The 12,766-nt window shown below is 39.3% G+C and overlaps 1 protein-coding gene across 6 annotated transcripts in view; it reads left to right on the top strand.

Moving 5' to 3' along the window:
• Positions 1-12,766, top strand: part of LOC102683106 (arginyl-tRNA--protein transferase 1) — a 98,252-nt gene that overhangs the window by 38,278 nt on the left and 47,208 nt on the right. The window lies entirely within an intron of this gene.

Genomic DNA, 12,766 nt, shown 5'->3' with positions numbered 1-12,766 from the left:
GAGGGTCTCAACAACCCAGAAACTGTCCTGTAAGGCGAGGATGCAAAGCTGGACTGCACCCTTGACAGGAAGCAAGTCCATCGCAAAACTTCAAAGATGAAGTTTGGAGTCCTATGTTCTCTAATGAGAAATATTAACAAATTAAAGTCATGTAGTTTAACAGGAGTAAGTCATATGTACAAACATGAGCAGACTATGTTGTGTCTGTATGATTATGTAACAGACAGCAAGATGTGTGAGTCGCAAATGTTCTGCTTGCTTAGTTTTTCAACTCCAATCCCACACTGCAGTCTCAATCCTTCCTTTAAATATTTACTTGTGTGTGATGAAGAGTAGTAGTGATTATGGCTATAACAGATCATCACCGGAATCAAACAGGGCATTGAAAATGTGGGGTCTGTGCAGCAAGGCAGTTAGAGGAATTAGGGCTCTGTGTGCCAACAAGGGAAACATGAACCCCACCGTGAGGAGTTTGGCCGACGCCTGATTTGTTTAGGAAGCGGCTTCAGCTGTTTAGCACCCTCACAAACAGAACTGCTTTCCTTCAATTGCAGGCTTAGGCTGTGAAAGGTAGCGTGGGTGGATCACTGAAGTAGGGCACAGGTCTGGAAACTTCAAGGAAATGGGGATGGTCTGGGGTCTTCTCCCTGTGTTATAAGTCTCCTACAGCAGCACATCAGCTTCCTGTCCTTGGATGTATTGATTGCAAAGGGCTTGTAGTACTTTGAAATTTTCATAAAGAATGCTACGGTATCCAGATTTGTTTTGTTCTATCAACCTGTGGAATGAGATACTGGGTCCACTTTATTTCTGTAGCAAGATGTTTTTCTGGTCATATTCCGATGTCCTTTCTCCGCCTGGATTGCACAGTCACAACTTTCCTGTATAGAGAGGTGCATCGAGCCCTGTTACTCAAGAGCTCATCCAACTAGCCCAAAGAACTTTGATAACTACCTCTGTCTATCCTGGCTTCTGGCATCACTTTTGAATCAGGTAATGGTGAAAGACATTCAGTTCTTTCACCTACCTATGATTGCTTAAGAATTGGGAAACTATACTATACAGAATTTGTAGTGCAAAGCACACCTGTCCCATAATCATAAGATATCTAATTGTAAATTACATTCTAATGTTGACCCACATCATGCCTTGAATAAGTATAATGGCTATGGAGTATGGAGTATAATCCTTACAGTGCTGATGTGTTTAAAAATATTTGTGCAAAATAGCACAGAAATGTACTGTCATGTGTCATGTAGATTGATCTTTTCTGGAATAAAGTATTACACCTCAAAAGCCAATGAAGATGCAGTATATCTCTAACGTAGGGGATCGCACTAGATCATTTTGATTTATGTTCATCATGTTTTTTTGTTAAAAAAAGGAATAAAAACAAAACTAGAAAGCCACAATGGCTTTGGGGACTGTAATGAAATTGTCAGGTCATGGCAATTACACCAGTAATTTGGTGTTTTGCGTTTTACGTGAACAGAGACATGTGTTCTGTTCCTCGGCTCTCCTGGTACCTTCACGTTCCTGCACGCTCATGACTAATGGAGCTCATTAGGATTTATAGGAAATGGGCTTTTATCACCTCGTCAAAGTGGGCAGCAAATCAGCACTGGCCCCGGCCCTGTGTGGCGATGGCCATGTAACTCCCCTGTCCCCCGCTGGGGCCCTGCCAGGGCGCCTTCTCCCCGCCATCTTTTATTGACATTTCCAAGCCTGAAGTCAATTTTGTGTGGCTTTACTTCCACATGTCTCCAATTAGATGCAGTTAAACAAAAAAGGCATCCGTATCCTCAGCCAGAGGAACTCTTGGGTTTCTGCAAACATAGGGCCTCAGTATTACATGGAAAATAAGTTGCATCTGTTTGTTGTGTTTATTGGTTTTGAAACTAGCCATGCCATTGCTCCCAATTAATGGGGAGGCTCTAATGGAGAATTAGTAATCCTCACGCTTACGCAAAGCTGCACTGGATACAAATTAAAGAGCATTCATACAGATTGCTGGCAGATAGGAAACACTGTTGCTCCTGGAATTACAGTGGGAATTAACGTGTTGTTCTAGTTACTGCATTAATGTCCTTCTGTCTGGAGGAACATTTTGTAATAAGATTTTTAAGGACATTAACCAGATCTAAATTTCAACAAGCAAACTCTCTCATGTAATTTGTTTGAGACATTGCTGTTAATAGGGCAAGCCTGAAGATCTAGAGAGCACATTGCAGAAGTTCCTTAATGTTGCATATTTATTTATTTTGCTATATAAAGCAATGCAAACAGCTTTTTTAGTAGGTCATTCAAGTCTGTCTTCTTGACATACAGTAACCAGAGTGAACTCAAGGCTGTCCTTCGGTTAATAGTCCTGCAGTTTCTCCACTCGGCCTGAGAGAGGCAAGTGAACCCAGCTGCTCTAACTTTGTGTTCACTAAGAGAACACCTCCTTGTGGTAAAGACTCGTGTGTTCTGTTTGATATGATGGCAGCCACAGAGCACAGCTTCCAGCTACAGCCTGCAGAAGGCTCTGTCTTTTCTGGCATACTGGACATCGGTCAGTTTTCAAACAAACCTGATTTTCACGGCGAGGCACATAATCATTTTCACATAAGACACATATCATTTGATACAATGCCTTGCGGAGTGTTCACCACCCACTAAAATGTCTACATCATGCTGCTATCTAAACTTGCAATCGTGGCATTTTCAGGACATTATTTAAACTGATAATGCTTAAATTGCTGATAGTACATAAATAAGTTCGACTTTAAAATAAAATTTCAAAAATCTCAATTGAATACTTATTCAGCCTCTTTGTTGTAGCAAAATAAGTTCTGATGCAAAAGGATTCGTCTGAAAGGTCACAGAATTAGTGTACTGCTGTCTGTATTCCCTCAGACACTAAGTTTCAAACCACATCTCTTATAGTGATTCTGACAAACCAACTGTGAAGATCAAGGAGCTTTTGAAACAACTTGGGGATAAAACTGCTAGGCAAGTACAGATCAGGAGCAGGTAACAGGAACATTTCAAAGTCACTAATTATTAAGAATGTGCATCATATCACAGAGGAGAGTGCCCTTCCAACCTGAGGAGCTGGTTAGGGATGCCACTGTGAGCCTAACAGTAATATTAAAAGATTTGTAGCTCCATGTCTGAGTTGTTTATACATAGACAATAACCCAGTGCCTACACAACACTGGCTTTTATATTTGAGTGGCAAGAACAAAGCTATGACTGAAAAAGATTTTGCGTAAAAGCATATAATGCTGTAGACATGGCAGAAGGTTTTCTCGTGAGAAAGGTCAAAAATAGATATTTTTGGATGAAATGCAAACCATCATAACTGACCCAACATGGCACATCAAACAGTCAGCGCCATCCCAGTGTTGTGGCATGGTGGTGCCCATGTAGTGTTATGGGATTACTTCTCATCAATGGTTTGGCAAGCATGTCAGGATTGAGAGGAAATGGATGGTGCACATCACATGCAAATCCTAGAGGTTTTGCAAACTGGTTTGAAACTTTGCACTTCAACAGTACAGTGACTTGAAGCATAAAGCTAATGGCACATTGAAGTGGTCTGAGAAGCAGAGACTTAATGTTCTTGAGTGAAAGTCTTGACTTAAATTCAATAGAAGATGAATAGTGAAGCTTGATGTAGTCCATCAGCTATCCCCCATAAACTTGTCAGGACTGGAGCAATGTTGCCTGGACTGATGGAGAAGATTATACCAGCTGGCAGAGACCTTTCCAAAATACTGACAGTAGTCAAAGCTGCTTCTACCTAGTACTGACTTAGAAAACTGACTTAGATTTTACTTAAAACTTTGATTTTTCTTTGCAGGCTTTGCTGATAATCTACTTCATCACACCTTTCACACACATACAGTATATATTTATATTACCTGGAATGCATTAAAATGTGACACTGTTGCTAGGAGGTGAAAGATTTTGCAGAACTTTATAAGTTTGCACAGAATTTTCGTTATGTTTACTGGTGGTAATGATGAAGAACATCTTAATTTGATATCAATAATCAACAGGACTTGTGTTCTGTATCTTATTTTGAGGTTTTAAGTAGCCGGAGGATTGGGGATCATGTGGGGGTTCCCTATTTTATTTTAATCTTCTTAAATGCAATGCTGCATCATTGTACTGGGCAGCAGCCCTAGAGCCAGTGAAATCCAATACCATACAGAGAGCACACTACACTGAATGATCTGATTCAAATCAGAGACGGCATCCTGTTTTCACATATTCGGCATGGAGAAGCTAGTAAATGACTTTGTGGTGCAGCATACCAACTCTCCCCCCCTTCACTAACATCCAAGAGCTGGAAGACTCCAGTGGACAGCTCAGCTCCGACTGGGCCACGCGCCAGGGAGTTAGCCCCAATACCTTCCGGCTTTTAATGACACTCCAAAGCCAAGTGGATGGACCTTTGCACAGTAAGGCGGCTCATCTTTTGTACAGGCACTGTTTAAAGAAGCCCTTCATTGACTCCTGTAATTATGAAAGTCTCCTTGTCAGCTGTTTAGAGATCTCTGAATCCAGTGTCACGGACCATGAGCCAGAATGAGTATCTTATTTCTTGTGTTAATGACCAGTAAACTTCTGCTGAAGTGCCGAAATGAGTTTTTTGTATTGCATTTCATTTTTAAAACTGTGCTATAAAGAACTACCTAAAAATCATATTCTTAAATTACATTCAGAAACCATTTATTTATTATTTCATGCACTTAAATATTAGTTAAGTGGGGAGGAGAACTTGGCAATGTTTTACTAAAATGTGATGCACAACTATGTTTTTTCTCTTAAGTTTAAGCTAAAAAATTTACCTATATATTCGTTTTCTATTACATTTGATTACATACTAGTGAGTTTCCTATCATAAAGTTAGTGATTGATAGAGTCAGAGTTGCTATGTGTAACTACTGTATGTTAGCTAGCTTCTCTGACCACTGATCTTCCCTGGGGGCTGAGGTGCTAGACAGGAGAGCTGAATCTGTCATGGGTAGAGACACCATCTGTCCATCAACTCAACACATTGAGTCGATCAGGAATAGTCTCACCTTCTGCAGTGATCAAGGAATTACACTCTGTACAGAGGGGATCTTGCCTTGATTGCTATGTGAACAGTAACTCATGAGCCTCATTTTGTTTTGAAACTATTATGTTGAGAATCTTGGAAAAATAATTACTACCAACCAAATAACCCAGATAGCCCTAATATCCTCCTTTTGTTTATAACCTTTGTCTTCTTATGCCTCTAATTACAAAGTGTCCTAGATGTCAAGATGTGTAAATTTTCGAGACACAAATGACCACAAAGGTAGGATAAAGAAATACTGTTCAACTCACCCAAGCAATGACACTTCAGGATGCCACACCTACTGTCATTTGTTTTTGTTTCAGTTATGTAGTGGGAACCTTCCAAAACTATAAGCACCTTTATAACAAGTTGCACCTGTTATAGCATAGTGGTTTTATTCTTTGCTCAAATCTCCTCTGAGATATGGAAAGATTTTTACTATAGCACCTACTTTGTGGTTTTTGTAAAACTCATTTACTATTCCTGGCTGCTGTAGAGTTTTTTTTTGGTTTCAGATATCTAACTACACCAGTAGCCCTTTACATCAAAAGAAAACATGCTTGCCCTATTTCTCTTCGTCCCTGACATTTAACCTTCTAATGCTAATTCAAGCCATCTGTGTTAAATGTTTTAGTTATGTAGTATGAAGTGCAATGAACGCACAAAGGCTAGGAATGTAAAGGACACAGGCCAGCTTAATTGATGCACAGCCCTCATCCTTGACCCTTCTACCAAACAAATTATGGTCCAATTTCACTGTTGGAAAAACGCTTCCAAAATACTTTACACGTTATAGGCTGTGCGCCTGCTGACGAGAACAGACTTGCTTTTATCTGGTGGAAAAAACATCTGACAGTGTTTTCAGAGCCAAGGCGATTAACAACCATTACCCAGACATTTCATCTCAGATATTTTAATTTCTTGTGAAAATGTGTAATGATGCGATTTAGCTTGTCTTGTTGGGGTGCAGTTGTGAGCTGCAATAACAAACCAGTCTGAGATCACATACAGCTGTGTCGTCCAGGTTCACGTCAGTTGCTGTCTTCTTTTTCTCTGGCACAGCTGAGCCGAAAGGTCACAGCCTGCCTGTGTAAATAGAGGCTGTCTTCAATTTCTTCCAGAGACATGCCATCATCAGAAGGTGTAGCTGTGTGAAGGGCGAAAATGTTTCACATGCTATTGTATTGATTTGGTTTTCAGTTGTATTTTATTACTATAAAATTTGCAAGCTTGGACTTATTTACTTAATCCCAGCAGGGAATTTGTTTACCCTAAAAGACTTGTAAAAGCAGTGAAAAGGGTACATAAATAAGGTCTAGACACTGTATCAGAGGAAATGTTACTGTCTGAGCTGCAGGTGAGATGTTTCAATTTTTTTCGGACATTCGTTTGTTTCAAGCAGGTTTCTATTTACTTTCTCATTTTGGATTCAATTAGTGGGTGGCCTGAGAGTTGCAGTGTTGCAGTGGAAAATTTGCAGTGAAAAAGCATTCATTAAAATGTCACAAAACCAGATTTTATAGACAGTACAGAAAACTGCTTAAATTGGCTTTCTGAACAACTAGACAGGAGTTCCTTGTCTTGTGTGCAAAATCAAAGACTTCACCACTGGAGTTCATATTTATTATCACAGCAATATGTTATACAGTAGAACTTATGACTACACCAAAGGCCATAAAAAGGGAATCCCGTTATTTATGTCTCCCTTTCCTCTTGTTTTAATATCCCGAGGTGCCTGTTCATGTTTTCTTTTTTCTATCTATGTATGTATTTAAAAAAAAAATTCCAGTTATTTTTCATATATTCACCTGATTTGGAAAAGTCTGCTGTGGTGTTTCATGTGTCAGATCACAGCTACAAACCTGGTAACCGCACACGGGGACAGAATGAGGAAATTTAGGCACTCCTCAGACCTTTCCACTTCTGAGCCAATCTTTTAACATGTCATAGCCACCGTACCCAGAGGTTCAGTGCTGACCGGAGAAGTGTGTCCCTGGCCAACAGCACAAATGTCCTGCAAGCATTCATGAGCCCACATTCTGTAAAAACCAAGAGAACCCTTGCAGATGAATTCCACCCAACTCATGGCAGCGCTCAGCCAATTGTAATCTGCTGCTTGCGATATGCTTACATGACCCAGGCTTGAACCTGCCATCATAGAGCCCAGAACAAGAGCCTTTACTGGAGGCCCTCGACCTGTAAGTTGAATGACTTATGGTGCCTTGTGAAATTATTCTCCCCCCTGCAAAATTTCTCTGTTGTGTTGATGCCTGAGTTTGCAGTTATGGCGCGTTCAAATAAGACTTTATATTTTCAGTCTAAACAATCTACAGATTAAAGCTAAACATTCTGGTATTATGTAAATTATATTTCTAAAGAAACTTAGAAGATTCTCAATTGCAGAAGTATTCAACCCATTTAATTTTTCAATCCTAACTAAATAACTTTAATAACTAATAAAAATATTTTTTTTCGTGTAATGACAGCAACTGTATCTGTCCGTTTGAGTTACCTCAGATGTTGAATTGAAAGCCACGATTCACAGACTGATATGACAAAATGACACTGTTTACACTTGATGGTGAAGAAACCAAAATATCTGACTTTTTTCTTTGTAGCTAAATTCATCTGAATGTTTTGGTCTATCACTATATATTGTGAAGAGTTGTGATGTTGAAGCTGAACTCTATTTTGCTGACAAATGAGAGAAGTAGGGTGGTATGCATGTATGCTTGTTTTTTTATATGCGTCTTCTGCATCTTTACCTTACAAATCAGTCTTACTCTGGTCTTCTGTGCTCTGAACAGGAGAAGTCTTCAGTAAAATTGATGACGCAGTTAGCCGCTCAGCTGTTCTTTGAAGTATATACCTATGCAAGCAGTAAACAAACAAAATACATTGCAGGTTTAAAGAGGAACTGCAATGCTATTTTTATATTTCAGGTCTGGAAAGAATATACATTGCCGAGTGTATTTCAGAGCACAATAAAAGTAAAAGTTACACAGTAACTTGTAAAACCTCCAATTTGCATCACAAAATAGATTAAATTCCCAGGTATACATTCTATGATTGAGATTGAGACAATAAAACTTCTGGTGATGCGAAGAGGTCATATTATATCATAAAGAGCAGGCTTGTGAATGCATATATTTTATATTCTGCAATTTCCCTCACGGGATCAATAAAGTATCTATCTATTTTAATCCAATAGAAATATCGCTCTCGACTTCGAGACGGTTTTGCTGACTAATACCACTTACTTGTTAACTCTGCATGCAGATCACATTGGAACATTTCTGTGGTGAAATATCTCGGCTGCACAACCTGTACTTACTTGCTCATACATCACATTGCATTAGTCAGTACAGTGACTAGTGAGCAGGAAGGGCAGCACCACGTTGCAATTCTCACAAACTCTCCCTCTCTATCGTGGCAAGACCAGGGGTTTGCAAATATGGCGACTATCCAGTACTTTCAGAAAGTTCAGGATTTTGTGCTTAACATCAATTCATTTATTTTGTTACCAAGATTAAATAACCGTTCTGAGAAATTGGGACTGTAGTTCCCCTTTAATGCCATTTTGGCAAAAATTGCTCGCAACTCTGTAAAGATACAGAAAATTAATAATTTTAAATGCTACTTTTAGCATCTTTAGAAAAACCTGGTGATACACTCAGAGCTGTCCAGGGGGGTTCACTGTCAATCTGATTCTACTATAAAACTGTCCTTCATTGTACAGGAGATTTGGAACAGAAGTAGGAGGCTGCAGAGGTGCTAGCAGTCAAGTATGTTTGCAGTTCTTTACAGATGGGCTCATTTAAATTCTGTTAGTATAGAAAGTTTGATCTCCAGCTGCTGTATGGTGAAAATAGTCCCAGCAGCAGTCTTCCCTGTCAGCTATAAACCCGACCTTTGCACTCTACTGTGAACAGAGATCCTTGAGCATTACATTACAACACAGTATCTCTTGGATTGTCGGTTTCTTCTGAGCGTTTCCTGGAAGATTGAGCCACACAGCACTTTCCAATATAATACACCTGAGAAAACTGTATTGATGTACAACTTCAATAGCATAATTTTTTATTTAAAATCAATTTAAAAAAGCAGGAGTTTTTCAAAAAAAGTAGGAGTTAAATCCTTGATATTTAACTGATACTGATAATGTTGATACTGACCTGACCTCACAAAGTCTCCCATTATCCTTGACAAGTCCTAAGGTAAAATCAATGGTGCAGCATTAGCCTTAGGACACGTTTTTTACATTAGACAAGTGTTTAGGACCAGATGAGAGGGCCAGAGAACAGACAGAGGTGTGAGTGTGTGATTGTATGTGTCAGGGGTCAGGTTACTTATATTGCAGTGACAAAGATTTTTAAAAAGATCTCTTTAGTCTCGATCAGAATTGTTCGAGGCAAGGACCAGCTCAGTGTAACTCAGACATTATCAAAACACACAAACTTCTAAATTTATACCACTGAGTGGCTTTAAATGCTTTTCATTAAGCAATTAGAGGGTATTCCTTCAACATGTATTAAGTGTATGAATTAACTGCTTGTACAAAGTGCCATATAATCATTCCTCTGCCTCTTGAGTGATCCTGTGTACGTAAAGTGAAGAAATTAGCATAATAATCCCTGGGTCCTATTTAAAAACCAACTAAAGGAAAATTGCTTGTTGGTACACTGAATGCTTCAGAAATGCAATATAAGTTTTCACCCATAATTATTGTATTATACAAAGCAACTAGCCTTTTAGTGTGATCTTATACATGCCTACAAGGACATAGCTTTGCTGGTTTTGATTACTCTGCAATGATGTGAAGTTTAGAAAAAAACAAGGGTAATAATTGTAGAGTAATGCAAGTACTCTGTGAATGGTGGTCATGGGACCTTCACAAAATTGCTATGGTACCAAGGTTGATTACTAGGCTCCATCAGCACTACGATCTGATGAGAAGCATTCATGATCAACCCAGCACCCTTGATCTATGTACAGTGTATGAACTCTGCAACAGGATTTCCCAATGCAAAGACCACTCAAGACAGGGATACCCAGATCCAGCTCTGGAAGGCTGCTATATCTGCAGGTGTCACTGGTTGGGTTTCTGAAGTGTTTCAGTAAATTCACCTCCATGCCATTCTGATCTGTCACTCTCCATTGCATTGCATTTCTTTGGTTCATTCCAAGACCTTAAAATGGAACAGTGATACATATTGAATCTTGCCATTTAGAAACACAATTGGCAATGTAGACTTAACACTTAAATAGAAAAGATGGATATGGTCCACATGCAGCATGCAAGCCATTCAAGTATTGGTTCTCAGGCAGTGGCTCCTTCTTTAAGGCTGCTGTGAAGAGCAGGTACCACAATGCTGCTGGTCCTTCTGTCCTGAGCTCTCGGAACATGGCAGTTATTAGGTTTTATTGAGGAAGATGTAGTACAATCTGGGAGGAGGTGTTCTACAGTAGGAAATCTAGGCTGAGGGAAAACTGTTACCTTCTTCAGTAGAACTACTGCCAGACCAATGGTTCAAACTAAGTGTGTTTGATCTGTAAGGGAGCTGTATTGTATTTCACACCCTGAATATCAAAATACTGTCAGTCTTCTAACGAGTTTCATCCACAGTGGTCTAATTAAAAGCAGATGAGTGACCAAACAATGGTTACCAAATTTCTTTTAGTCTCTTCTGTAGTTTAAGCTTCAGTGTTTGAAGTTGTGGTTATGCGGCCCCATAAGGTAACCTTACAAGAAGTGAGAGAAAGCTTTGTGAAACATGAGCTTCACAATGGTTTAACTTGAGTTTTATAAAGGGCTTTGAGGTAAGAGGGGGCTGGATTCCATTACTGCAGCCCCCTGGCTTGAGTCGGAGGACACAACAGTGGAGAGGTAGATTCTACAACCTTTTTTAATAAAATCCCAGTCTCATGGATGTTGAAGTTGAAAACACACTCCCTTTGATTGTGGATACTACCCCTGCATTTGGGAACCATTAATATGTGTTCAGGCTACTGTATCACTTTGACAGAGAAGCCTTGTGCTAAAGCTGTCAGATGCTAACATTGGCAACAGATAAACTATGTTAGGGGCTTGCCTTATCTCTCCTTTTTCAAACTGCAAATGGAGAGATAAGGCAATAACGCTGAACCAGTTACTTTCAATAAAGGATGCAGACATCATGGCTCAGACAGGATTGTTTCTGCCCAGACTCCATGTATTTAATAAAATCTTAATATATAATTACATTACCTTCTTGTGACATTTAGTGGAATTTAAAAACCGTCCGTCTTTGGCTTGTCTGAGGTGGTTTAAGGCTGTCTAGAGCTCGTCCATTTCTCATGCACTTAATGAAGGGGATGTAGTCTCAGTTTATCAGAGCCTGATGTGAAACGATCTCAGCACAGGTGCAAAGTGGCAGGGAGAATCAGTGTCAGACTGCCTCAACACTGGATAAGCAGACGTGAATGGTGTGAAGAGCCTGTAGAGATTGCTTACACAGACAATACAGAAATCACTTCATCCAGAAGTTTGAAGAAAAGATTAAAAAAAAAAGTATCTCACCATCTTTTCAAGCTGTTTTCGACATAATCTGCTGCAATCTCCCTCTTGGGAATAAGGCCTGCATTTCTTGAAAGCAATTTCCCTTGCTACACATCTCTATAAACTAGAAGAAAACAGCCCCGGTACTGTTGTACTATAATGTTTCAGTCATCTGGCAGTAGAGACATTTAATGTGTCGTTCCTAATGTTTACTCTAGGCAGCTGTCCACTGTAGCTTGTTGAGGATTCATAAAGCAGTTCTAAAGAGTGAAAGGTTCAGCTTTAAGAAGTAACAATATAGAATTGACAATATCATTTGTGAATTAGTTTATTTCAAGTTAAAAAAAAAAGCTTTGGAAGTGATGACTTGTCTATTTCTGGTATTTTCTCTATATTATCTTTTTATTAGGAAAATTCTAACAGTTAATTTCCTGTATTGCTCTCTTATCAGTGTAGGATGGGGAAATGCGCAAGAGAGGAAATTTGAGAGCAGCTGCCATTAGTCTTGCAGAGAGGGTAACCATTTATCATTGTGCCCCAGAGAAGAGACAGGGGTCTTAAATCTCAAGAAATTAAACTTTGTGATTACAATTTGTATTCTTAGCCATGTGTCACTTAAACAAATAAGAAAACTGGCTTAAATCCTTATTTTCTTGTGATATTTCATAGTGTTATTGGAATCTTTCAGAGATCACTGCTGATTTCAGTATGTATGTGATCTATTTCCTCTGGGTAGCAGACAGCATGCAGCCAGCAGCTACAATAAAAGTGGAGTACAGCAAGGACTTTGTGTATTTACTTTAAACCTCTAAACTACTTACTGCCATCACTGCTGTCTTTTGCCATCTTTATAACAGCCATCTGTCCCTGGGCCATGGCGTCTCTCTCAAGGGGTAGTAACTTTTCACTGCCTTACTCTCCTTTGGCCTTTTCTTGCTCTTTTTATTTAATTAATGTAATCAAATGGATGTAAAGACTAGGGCTTTCCACCCATTTTAATATCTCATTTTAAAACGCTGACACTTTGGGTTGCTTTCCTGTTTGTGAATGCTTTCAAGTGCTGCTATCTCCAGCAGATGCCTCCTCTAATGGCATGCACTAAAGTGGCCTTTGCTTTTCCAAAAATTTGCTCT

The sequence above is a fragment of the Lepisosteus oculatus genome, chromosome 4 (genome assembly GCF_040954835.1).
Source record: "Lepisosteus oculatus isolate fLepOcu1 chromosome 4, fLepOcu1.hap2, whole genome shotgun sequence".
Taxonomy (NCBI): domain Eukaryota; kingdom Metazoa; phylum Chordata; class Actinopteri; order Semionotiformes; family Lepisosteidae; genus Lepisosteus; species Lepisosteus oculatus.
This window is presented reverse-complemented; position numbering and strand designations above follow the sequence as displayed.